Raw genomic sequence first — 12,500 nt, forward strand, 5'->3', positions numbered from 1 at the left:
GTGAATGGCAAAAATGAAGTGCAAAGCAGCTCTGAGTGGTCATCAAGACTAGAAAAGACAGAACATTAACCTAAACAGTGTTATACCTCATTATTGAGGACAGGGTTAAGTGTGAAATGAGACGTGGAAAACAGATCAAGTTAACTGGAGCTAACTTAATGTTTACGACGAGTTGACGACGAGTTTACGACGAGTTGACAGTGTAAGAGAACCTCTGCTAGCGCATAGCAACATTAGCTGGTTTGTTTTGGTACGGTATGTTTTTGACTCAGGACTGGTCTACCTGTCTATCTGTCCCATGATAACCAGACAGTCATCCTGTCTATCTGTCCCATAATAACCAGACAGTCATCCTGTCTATCTGTCGCTGACACAAGTAAAAGTACTGATCTCAGTCCAAACGCAGTACTATCCCAGGGTTTTACCAATCCAAGCCATACCAGACTGTACTATTGTACATTGTCATAATAGTGTCGACCATAACACGAGCCCAAAAACATTATAGGACTAAAATTACAATTGCAATAAATCAGCAAGCATCGCTACTCATGAACTCTAACCCTTCAGAAACCATCAGGTACACATTAAACATCTAGGGATGATGAAGTGATATTATTTACATAATAAACATTAAAAGGCAAAAGAGTTCAAGTTGTGCACACTTCATCTTCATTCATTTGAATATTTTCATCATCACATATTCAAGAGCAACACTCTGATTGGTTAGATCTGTCAAAAATTCCAAGATAATCAACCAAATGGCCAAATGTGAATGATTACAGTGTCGCTGCAGGACTCTTGTAACATATTACAGGCTTTAGTGGAGACTAAAACCAGGTCAACGCCACTGTTGGTCATTATTTGTGTTTGCCATATTTTACTGCGACACCAGGAGTCTGTTCTTCCTCAAATAATATGACAGAGCTTTTCTGCATGTCTTTGCATCCAGGGACGTCAAAGACGTCTCAGCTCGCTGCCAAAGCAAAGAGAGTAGTGTAGGAGCAGGTGGACCAGAGAGAAACTGGACTATTTTCAGTCTTTACTCCACACATTTTTAATGTTCTCAGCCTCTATTTTCTTACACATATAATGTTGCAGAAGAGAATCTCTATCTCTGCATTTGCTTTACACACATTTTAACATCAAAAAAACGGTGTCTCTCTCTCTGAGGATGGTGCAGTTAAATGTCCAGGGTTTCATTCAAACACTCCCACACTGTGCTGTAGAAAGTAGAACATGTAACAGGATGAAAAACAAACCATAATTCCCCTCAACCTCCTACACACACACACGCACACACACACACAGACACACACACACACACACACACACAGATAAACACACTTAAACAGAGTGTTATCCTAACCTGAACCATAAGCAGTTAACGCCTAACCTTAACCTAAGCACAACCCAAATCTTAGCCCTAATCTCAACCAGTTGCTCACTTCTGTCTCATTAGGACCAGGTTTTGGTCTCCACAAGGACTACTGGTCCTGATAAGGTCAGTGTTTCTGCCAGAAAAGATCCCCAAAGGTAACAAATACAAGTCTTCTCTTACACACACACAGCCATGGTTGAGAACATGAGGATGATGATGATGATGATGTGTGTGTTGTGTTGTGGACTACACAACATTAAGGTCATTTCACGGCCTGCTGAATCCAACTTGTAGCTGTTTTCAGCTGTGTGCGTGTGTGTGTGTGTGTGTGTGTGTCTGTGTGTGCGTGTGCGTGTGCGTGTGTGTGTCATGGTGTTGTGTGTGTCTGTGTGTGTGTGTGCTGCGTGTGTGTGTGCGTGTCTGTGCAGCGTGTGTGTCTGTGTCTGTCTGTGTGCGTGTCTGTGTGTGTGCGTGTGTGCGCGTGTGTGTCTGTGCTGCGATGTGTGTGTCATGCGTGTGTGTGCGTGTGTGTTTGTGTTTGTGTGTGTTGTAGGTGTGTGTGTGTGTGTGTGTGTGTGTGTGTGTGCGTGTGTGTGTCTGTGCGTCGCGTGTGTGTGTGTGAGTGCGTGTGTGTGTGTGTGTGCGTGTAGCAGACACACAGTGTGTAGAAGTATCAGTGTGATGGTGTTTTAACAGCTTGTGCTGCTTTTAGAGGAAATGAGATTGATTCTAATCTTTTCCTGATCATGAATACATTTAGGAATATTTACCAAATCCAGGGTTTGGTTTTGTCGGGTTTTTTTTCTTTCTCTCTTTTTTTTACACTCCATGTAAAAACCATGTATCAGATGCATAGATTTTTTTTTAATCAGATATTCTTAAGGACATATCACACAATCTGAAATAATGAGGCAGCTTGATTAGACATTAAGAACGTCATTGTAACATTATGTTGTAAACAAAACTCAGTCCGTTCAGAATCTGGTGTATGCGTGAATGTGACATATTTCCATCTCGTCACTACTGTATTCTTATTCCAATAATAATGAATAATGAACAGACACCAAAGTCCTTCCATTGTTACTGCTTTCCCTCTTTCAACCTCTTGTTCTGTCCCAAGTCCTGAAAAATAAGGTCCACTGCAGACATTTAAGGCTAATTTTAAGGTTAACTTTGTTAATGGTCGGAAGATGAAGAAACATTAAGAAGATAAATGAGTGTGTTCCAAACAATGGCGAAAAGCTGAAGCCGATAAAACCTGCTATGCACTGCAGAGTCTTTTGATGTGGGAAACTTTTCCCATTGATTACAGAAACTGACAGAAGAACTATGGTTTTATCAATCCACATGCAATAATGTATGTAATTAACCAATCAGACAACTTCATTTGTCCCAAAGATCAATTCAATTACAACTTTCCCCAAGACCATTCATACTGTACATAAGAAACAAACAACTGACTGTGCCAAACAACAAAAGAAGAGATGAATAATGGTAAACTCCAACACTCGTGTGCTTTGCTTTGACAATAATAAATGAATCTGTAAATACAATTGCAAGGAGGAATAATATATGAATGTACAAATGGACACTCTGATGTTGAGCTACAATGAATCTCTGCTGAGTTTTAAGAGACAGAAGAAAGAAATCCTTTAAAACCCTGTTGTCACAGTGACTCTCCCTCTTATAACATCCTCCATCTTGACAGTTGTCAGGGAAACTGAAGAAAAACAGTCCACATCACAAAGGAATTGAAGGTTCCAACATAGCCCAACGCTGGACAGAGCGTCAGGACGAAGGTTGAGCTTGTGCTTTTAATTGTCAGAAATCTCACTGAAATGAATGTGTTTCTAAGATAGTGACATACAGTCACCACCTCCTGCTCTGAGAACTAACTTTGAACTAAAGCTACTCAAATCTACACCTGCTTAGGTCTATGAGAGTTTAACTGAAGGTCAAGCTGCTTTGTAACGTGAGAGAAAATCAGTGATTTTACGTCACAGCACACAGGAGATGTTGATCCACTGTTGCCTCCATCTAAGTTCAAATGTGTGATTTTGTGACTTCTATAACACAAACGTACAAAGCGAGGCAGCAGTAGACCGTAGCTCTTGTGTCGATTTCCTCTGTGGACTTTGGTGCAGGAGAGTGACGGGTCAACAAACTTCATCTGTCAGTCAGGAAATGCGAGAAAGACGAGATACAGTGGCAAACAAATACGTCCGGTTGTCATTAAGTCAGTGAAGCGGGTGTAGATTGTGTTACACTTTTACACCTTTGTCCACGTTTCACTAATGACAAACATGTTTTCAGTCAGAGCGAGCGATCATGTGACCGTGCTTCAACAAACTTAAACTATCACTGACCAAAGAGCAGAAAACCTCACACACACACGCGCACACACACACGCACGCACGCACACACACACACACACACACACACACAGACTGCCAGTGTAATGGATACCTCAGCCAGACTAGTGACAGTCCAGATGGTCTGCTTACAGCACTGACCTACATAGACCCATAAAGACCAACTGGAAGAACTGAGCAACACACAGGGTGTGTGTGCGTGTGTGTGTGCGTGTGTGCGTGTGTGTGTGTGCGTGCGTGTGTGTGTGCGTGTGTTTTCCTGTAGGGAGTAATTACACAACATTTATGAACACATTTAAACTGGGTGTTTTCAAAGCTAAAGTTATTCCCCTGGGTGAAGCTTTGTTTCATTTGAGCATAAATTAAGAACGGTGTCGAGAAGAGAGCGAGAGGGATAATAACGCAGTGTAACACACCATCAGCCTCCCGGAGTGTGATACTCTTCATGCTGTTGCCAGGTTGGAGATTTCCTCGCGTTCCTTGCCAGACTCAGTCAACTTGAGCGTCAGTTATATCTCAACTCCCGCGTCCCGTTGGACTGTTCTGCCCTCATCCCTGTAAACAGGCACGAGTGTAGTGTGTCCACCTCCACTAGGGGGCAAAACATCCCCTTTTATCTCGTTAGTATAAAGCGTGTCAGGGTCCTGTAGTATTCCCACTTCACCATCGGGTGGCGGTACGAGTCCGAAAGTGTGAAATGGGACGCATTGCCACCAAAGAAGAAGAGAGCGATGCCCCAGCTCCCCCAGACACGTCTGGTCCGAGGGCCTCACAGGTGAAAGGTCGGGGGGGTCAGCCAGTTCGAGGCGACCTGAGGATTTTCTGCTTGGTGAGCCGGGCTCAATACTCCACCTACTGGTGGGGTGGAAATTCAGTGCGGTTCCCAAATCTGGGCTTCACACGCAGCCTGTGCGTCGTGCGTTGATGGCGCTGTGCGCAGAAGTATAGCAGGGCCTTAAGGCAGATTTAGCATGTGGCTATTTGTGGCTAGCATGTCAAACACCATTCAACTTCAAAATATTCAATTCTTTAAGCTGACAGAGTATAAATCTGTCTCTACGTTAAAAAAAACATCACGTTTTCCAACCCTCTAGTGTTCTGACGCACCCAATAGTAAGTAAGGTCGGCTCCACCCACAACAGTCAGCTGATTATGCGACAGAAAAACACCAGTGCAGTGTCTGTTGTCGTTCAGTGTTATTGAATATCAGAGTGAGAGTGAATAGGAATGGGAGTATGATGACACACACACACACACACACACACACACACACGACCCTCACGTGGAGGATAAAGCAGTAGGAATTGGATGGGTGGTGCTCCACTAAAGCGTGGCCTACTTGGCCTCTGCAGTCAAACAGGGAGCTTCCATTTACTTTGGGGTGACAGAGATTAGTGGGTAACGACTCACCTGTGGCTGGATTTCCAAGGTTTGTTATGCAACGTCTGTCTTACCCTGCACGTAGATATTTCAAGATATTTCAGTGGGAGGGGAAAAGAAACAGACAGAGGTGTGTGGAGATGCCTGCAGGCCAGAGAAATGCTTTCACTGCACATCCAGCACGCAGGAATGTTTGGCACAACTCAAACCGCCATAAAAGCCTTTCAAGGAAAAAGAGAGAGAGAAAGTGGGTGGTTTATCCAAGCCTCACATTCTTCTGTCGCAGATGGTTCTCCTTACTGAGCACCGATCGCGCTGGATGTGGATTGGATGAAATTTCAAGGGAGCCACGCTTAAAGAAAAAAAGAAGTGGCTCATTTGGGGGAAACAAACGTCAGCTGCTTCTTTTCAGGCATTCTGATTTGCGGCTCTTGTGGGCTGCACATGGAAACTCTTCTTTTTTTTGCCTTCTTCCTGTGAACACCGTGAGAGCTGCTTTTGATTGGCGGTGCCTGGGAGGAGTTCTGCAGTTATACAGTACACACGCTTCCCCGAGTCAAAACCAGTCGAAAACAATCCACAACGACGGAAACACGCTCCAGCTCTGACGGCGACAATCTGAGGCCAATATCAACCACCTCTCCTGGGAAACTATGAAATGAATTCAGCTTTTACATTTTTTAATCCGTGAAATCTCCCGCCCTTGTGTTTCTAATAAGTAAGATGATACTGGATGATAATTATTGATAATTATGAACAGGGAGAGTCTTATAGTGCTTGGTAATTGGTAAATGGTCTGTATTTAGAAAGCACTTTTCTAGTCTTGACAACCACACTTCAGATTTGCTCATCACCCTTTCACAAGCTGCTGCCAGGAGCAATTTGGGGGTTCAGCGTCTTGCAGAACAGAAGAAGCCGGAATCGAAACCGAGGGGAAAAACTTGAACGATGAGTTTAAATCAGCTATTATTCAAGAGACGATGGTGTTTTCCCAAACAGTTGTTAGGAGGAAGTGGAGTTCACACACAGAAAGTGAAAAGAGGAAACATTTGAAACATCTGTCGTCTATTTTCTTTGCATATATTTCAACACATAATTAATCTTTGCTCTTTTTGTTAATGACTTCATTGGTAATCAATACTGGCTCAATATCTAACCAATACTGGAGGATTGCAACCAGCTGTTCTGTTCAGTGTGTGTGTGTGTGTGTGTGTGTTCACAGATGAAAGATGAAATTTGTCACTTCTGAAATGAGGAACTCAAACCTTCTCAGTGACTCTTTGTAGTTCTGGAGATTTTCTTTTTGTCAGAATAAATATATTCAGTCAAAATGGCACCAAACTGCTTCCTGTGCTGCAGCCATGGAGCCATGATATCGTCTGTTATGTGTTCAAACCCTCAACCCTTCAGAGTCACAAGAACACAGAAGGTTTTAAGTCTTGATGTTGAGAAACACTTGTGAAGTAGATGTGATCGTACTTGGTAATAGACACAGAGCTGACTGATTTGATGGCTTTTTATATTGTTGTATGTGTACACGTGCATGTTTATTTATATTTATTGTAGCTCTGTTTGATCCTTTTGTGTTTAAACTCGTGCTATATAAATAAAGTGGATTGGATGAAGAACACATTAGAGAATATGGAAAGGTTTAAAAATAGATTTCAGATGCAGGGAGACCTGACCTTTGACCTTTCAAGAGTGGCTGTATAAGGTACTGCCACAAAAACACAAGGAGAGACGACCGACTCACCTAAAGTAAAACTCCAGCTGGAGTCTAGGATATGTCAAACATAAATCTTGATATTAGACAATATTATATATAACTGCTCGCTCTTCTGCACCAAATGAAACTCGTGTGGAAACAGGAGCTGCTCGTCGACTGAAGACAGGATTTCAAACACTGAAGTCACAAAAGAACACATTTGTACTCAGTCAAGGAGGCAACTCCTGTGTGCTGTGATGTCAAATCCACCAGTTTCTCTATGGAGTTTGGTGCAGGGAGTGGCCGACTTATTCAAAACCAGTCAGAGAACAAGGCTAAAGCTAACACTTTATTATTCCTTGTGTCATTTGATCTGTTTTCAGTGCAGGCTGTGAACACGGTCAAGTCCATGTGTCAGTTAAACACATCACACTTGACTTTATCATCATTTACATCATTGTAATTATGAACGGCCCATTTATTTTGGCAGGGCACGAGAAACACGCCACCGTCATCACCCTGCTGCTGTTCCTCTGCTGCTGTTCCTCTGCTGTTTCTCTGCCGTTCCTCTGCCGTTTCTCTGCCGTTTCTCTGCTGCCGCTCTCTGCTACTGTTCCTCTGCCGTTCCTCTGCTCTGCCGCTTCTCTGCCGTTTCTCTTCTGCCGCTGCTCGCTGCCGCTGCTGCCCTCTGCTGTTCCTCTGCTGTTCCTCTGCTGCTTCTGCTGTTTCTGCTGTTTCTCTGCTGTTCTCTGCCGTTCCTCTGCCGTTCCTCTGCTGTTCCTCTACTGTTCCTCTGCTGCGCTGTTTCTCTCTCACACTCTGACAGGCTGCCTGTTTTCACAAGTCAAGCAGAGAGGAGCTAAACTCCAGGGAGCTGTGGAGATCAAAGTATTTACACACACGCACACACACATGCACACGAGCGCACAAACTTTGTGAGGCAGAATTAGGAGAAATCTCTACGGATGTTTCAGTTACCCCATCTTTCTTCTCTTTGACAAAAGAATCACTTTGTGTGTGTGTGTGTGTGTGTGTGTGTGACTGCTCCACATTCCCTGTGTGCATGATTTAAGATGGATATAGAAGGATGGGTGAGCACAAACTGGAAAATTTACAGCATTTTACAGAATAATATAGAATGCTATAAGAGATGAAATGCATCAATGACTGTAAAGAATAAAATGTATGTCAAATATTAGAATATTAAAATAAAATGAAAAGGTATGATATGCAATCAAATAGGCCAGTCAACAATGATAAATATGGATATCGTGCAATTAGGGAGAAACACCGGAATAAGGTTCAATGAGTTACATGTGAAAAGAAACAGATCAACACTGAGAAACCCAGCAGATGACTTCTCAAACTCATATGCCCTCATTGTTCTTTCTTTATATATTATTATATATTAACACCTTAAATCAGTCTGCACAGTATTTATTTAGTTTAAATTAAAATTCCCTTCTACAGTCTCAATTCTTTCTGGCAATAATCCACATTTAGCTCACTAATAATTCACAAATAATTTCTCTTTCAATAATCTGGATTTAACAAACAAAGCAGAAAGCCAAATGTATTAAGCTTTGTTTTGTTTTTTTATTATGTAATTGTGTGTGTTTCGTTTAGTGCCTTCAAATGGGGTCATGTTTGTTTAGAATTCCTAAATATGAGTGTTTTACTTTTATATTCTGCACAAACAGTAACTTTCAGCTGCTTTGGTCCCCACTAATGTGTGTGTATATATATATATATATATATATATATATATATATATATATATATATATATATACATATGTATTTGTGGACACTTACCTTACTGTTACTGTTAACTGTCTCTTCTAGTCCTCGTCATAATCATGTTGTGTTTATTTATAAGTTATAATATTAGCTGTAAAAACAGTTGCAGTATTGTAAATGTCTGTTTTATTGCTAGTCTAGTTTCTATGATTTGGGCCACAGTGGCTGGATTATTTCTTTCCATATTTGTTCTATTCTTTAAAAGCTTAAAAACACAGTGCAAGAGGACTCACAGAAGTTGGAATGGGTGATTAATTCACTTTAATGTCAAAATATAACTCCTGATCCATGTGTGTATATATGTATATTTGTGTTGGAGCTGAGTGGTTGATTATTTTTTATTCAGTGTTATGTTATATTTGGGTGTTGTAAATGAATAAGTGTGGAAGTTTATCCTGGCTGATATACGTAATCACTTTTCTTCTGCTTGAGAAATCATTAGATTTAATGTTAAATTATATAAATAGTATTGTAACGTGTGAATCAAGAAAAACTACATTTTCTACACAATTTCAATCAATATCATACTTTTGACATAAGACTGTGTTTACAATAACAGAAAATGCTTTGAATCTCCTGGAATGGAAACCTGGATGTTGTTGCTGCACTGTATTTGTGTCAGAGCCAGGCCTTTATCCTGTGTGTGTGTGTGTGTGTGTGTGTGTGTGTGTTAATATAGGCTGCCTGGATACAGCTGAGCCAATACCAGACATACTCTGGGTTTCCTTGGCAACACTATAGCAACCTTTGCTGTGAATGAGGAGCTATTTCTGGGAACATGAAAAGGGCTGAAAACAAAAACACAGTGAATACACTTGAGTTTTTCTTTTTCATGTCACATCTGCTGCACAGCAGTTTGAAGAGCACGTGTGTGTGTGTGTGTGTGTGTGTGTGTGTGTGTGTCGCATTACATTGTTGTGATGTGACTGTACTGAAATGTTTGAAAACGGCTGCATGTTGAGAATCAGTAATAATAATAAAAAAGCTGAATTTAGATTATTAGCAGGTAAATGAACATAAACATGAATAATAAAGTGACAGTTTGTGAAACAACCTAATAAATAAATGCTGTTCTACGTCACTGTTAGACAATGCTTTCCAGCAGGAAACTGAAGTTTGCAGTGCTCTGTAAACCCCTCAGTCCACTGCACCAATGTCCATTGTCCATGTGTTGTTTTGTGACTTTTGTTTGCACTTACCAAAGTAACACAAAGCAGTTCATCAGCATGATGAACTCACTGTCTTCTGGTTGTTTTTATCAGTGGAATCTGGTGCAGCGTGTGAGAAGTTTTCAAAGTGACACAAACTTTCCTTTCCTGTCAGAAAAGGCTTTGTTATAACAAAAGAAAGCAACAAACCTACTCCTAACACTTAAGATGGGGTCAGTTTTATTAGGTCACCCTTTTGTTAATTGTCTAAAAGCAGTTTTTCTGGCCACATTTAAAACCCCCCGAAACTATCCCTTTAAAATCATAAAGGTGTTCTAAGGGGGCGTGGTCTGTGAGGCAGTTTACAGGGGATGTGGTCCGGGTTTTTACTCTTTAAACTACTTTAAAAACGTTAGTGGTTCAGATTTACAGGTTTGTTTGGTTTTTTTTTCAAACCTTGTCATCACAAGCTTGTTAGCTCTTTGACGTTTTTGCTGTCGTTTCATATTTAGCAGACAGGACGGTGAGGAGGAAGGAAACAGGACGCAACTGTCAGCAGATGAGAGGCTTATCTTGGCGCTCCACATCTGTTGAGAAATCTGCGGTCCAAACTGCAGGAACATCGACGCTCGTCACAAGCTGCTCAACAAAACACCAGCGTGGAACGCATCCAACCACAGGTTTGAAATCAAGCAGGAAGTCTTTTACATGATACAGTCCGAGGAATACTCGTCTCTATACTCGACTAGGTTTGGTTTGTTAGAGGCGGGTCATTTTCTATTACTGTAAAAGTACCTCCTCAATGTGGGCGGGGTCTCCAAAGCACAAAAACACAAACTAGTGACGGGCAAAGCAGCTTTTTTGGGTGCACTGGATCATTAGAATGAGTTCATTAAAGAGATTTGTTCACAGAATCATGAGCTGAACGTGTTGTGATTTGTGCTGTCGCCAAATACACAAATAAATATTGAGATTTTAGAAATGTCCTTTGTTAAATGTTGGAGACTCACACATGTTTCTGGATTTTGACGTCTTGAGTAGAATTGAGTTAAGTCGAGTTGAGTATTATAAGATATCGCAAAAGCCAATTGGTGTTGAGATTTTTCTATTTCTCCATTTCAGCGTCTCTCTCTCTCGTGGTCACCACACAGATGCCCTTAACTTACAAGCCTCCCATGTATCTGGCAGTGGGACCAGCACACTGAAGGCACCCCAGCACTTGACCTGTCTGGATTTAACCCAGCAACCCTCCAAGTTCCCCTTCCACTAGACCAGGGGTGTCAAACTCATTTTTGTTCAGGGGCCACATACAGCACAATGTGATCTCAAGTGGGCCGGACCAGTAAAATAATAGCATAATAACCTATGACCAACAAGAACTTCACTTTTACAAAACATGACATTTCTTGAGAAATATAAGTGGAATTTCAACAATATCATAAACCCTAAATTTACTATGTACACATCACACTGGATCTATAAGGGCACAAACATTTAGTCACAGGTATCTGGAAGTGAAAAATATTGCATTTGACATTACGTTTAGATTGTAATCGTAGTGTGAACTTTCAACAAATTCATCCTGTGGGCCAGATTGGACCCTCTGGCGGGCCGGTTCTGGCCCCCGGGCTGTATGTTTGACACCCCTGCAATAGACCATGGACAAGCCCCAACTCAGTGATGGGAGTTAAAGTGGACACAATCACAAGGATAAAGCAACACAACGACTAACTGAACGGGTCACACATTGCCCAACAGCTGAGGACGCTGCTTTACCATCGCTTTAGGAACTGTAAGTACTGTCGTCATGACAGCCTCTCACTCTGTCACTGTCTTTAAAGGAACACTTCACTGATTTATATTTACTCTATCTTTATATCCCTAGAATAAGGGTAGTATTTTTGAAAAATCAGAAATATCTTCATTCTTTTCTTTGTTACGTGCTCACCAGTGACACTTGGTCTGAGGCTTGAAACTGCAACGCTAATTAGTTATATAGTTAATAGTTAATAGTTAATAGTTAGTCTGTCACACGTATTCCTATTAAAGCTTCATGTCTTTGTATAAATGCTACTTCCTCTAAAACTCAGACTACATACAGTACACAGAGAGCCATGCAGTGTGTGTGTGTGTGTGTGTGTGTGTGTGTGTGTGTGTGTGTGTGTGTGTGTGTCTCATCAGTAAGTTTGGTTGTGAATGACAGTCATAACAGAAACAAGAAAGCAGTCACACTAGCTTCTGAGTTGCCAACAGGAAGCTTTAGCAGGAAGAAATAGTTGTGTCTAATGTGTGTGTGTGTGTGTGTGTGTGTGTGTGCACGTGTAAGTGAGTGAGTGAGTGAGTGAGTGAGTGAGTGAGTGAACAGGCTATGTGGAGGGCAGCCAAATCCACACAGACTCATTTCAGTCCCAGTTGACCCTCAGGCAGCCTAATGAAGACAGAACCAACAATCAGCTGCTCTGCTGGAAGACGAAGCGCAGAAAATATGATATTTATTGCAAATTGCAGCGTCTCGCTCGGTTATTATGAACAAGACATGAAACCTGACAAGCTGTTCAGCCCAAGGTAACATCCATCTGCATTTAGATGGAACATTTTAATAATCGTTCAATCTGTGCTTGCATATTGGAGTCTTGGGGCCATACTTAAAAGGGGCTATAAAGAAAGTTTTGCCCACTATGTGGCTAATGTTAGCATTAAAGTTTTTGAGTAGAATGA

At 41.5% G+C, this 12,500-nt stretch overlaps 1 long non-coding RNA gene across 1 annotated transcript; it reads left to right on the forward strand.

The window, feature by feature from the left end:
- Positions 1–10,094: 10,094 nt before the first annotated feature.
- On the forward strand, positions 10,095–11,092 carry LOC122760259. Its single transcript, XR_006358354.1, has 3 exons — positions 10,095–10,214; positions 10,295–10,462; positions 10,905–11,092. It is a non-coding gene; the product is annotated as an uncharacterized LOC122760259 (long non-coding RNA).
- The last annotated feature ends 1,408 nt before the right edge of the window (positions 11,093–12,500 follow it).

Source organism: Solea senegalensis, unplaced genomic scaffold (genome assembly GCF_019176455.1).
Source record: "Solea senegalensis isolate Sse05_10M unplaced genomic scaffold, IFAPA_SoseM_1 scf7180000013307, whole genome shotgun sequence".
NCBI lineage: Eukaryota > Metazoa > Chordata > Actinopteri > Pleuronectiformes > Soleidae > Solea > Solea senegalensis.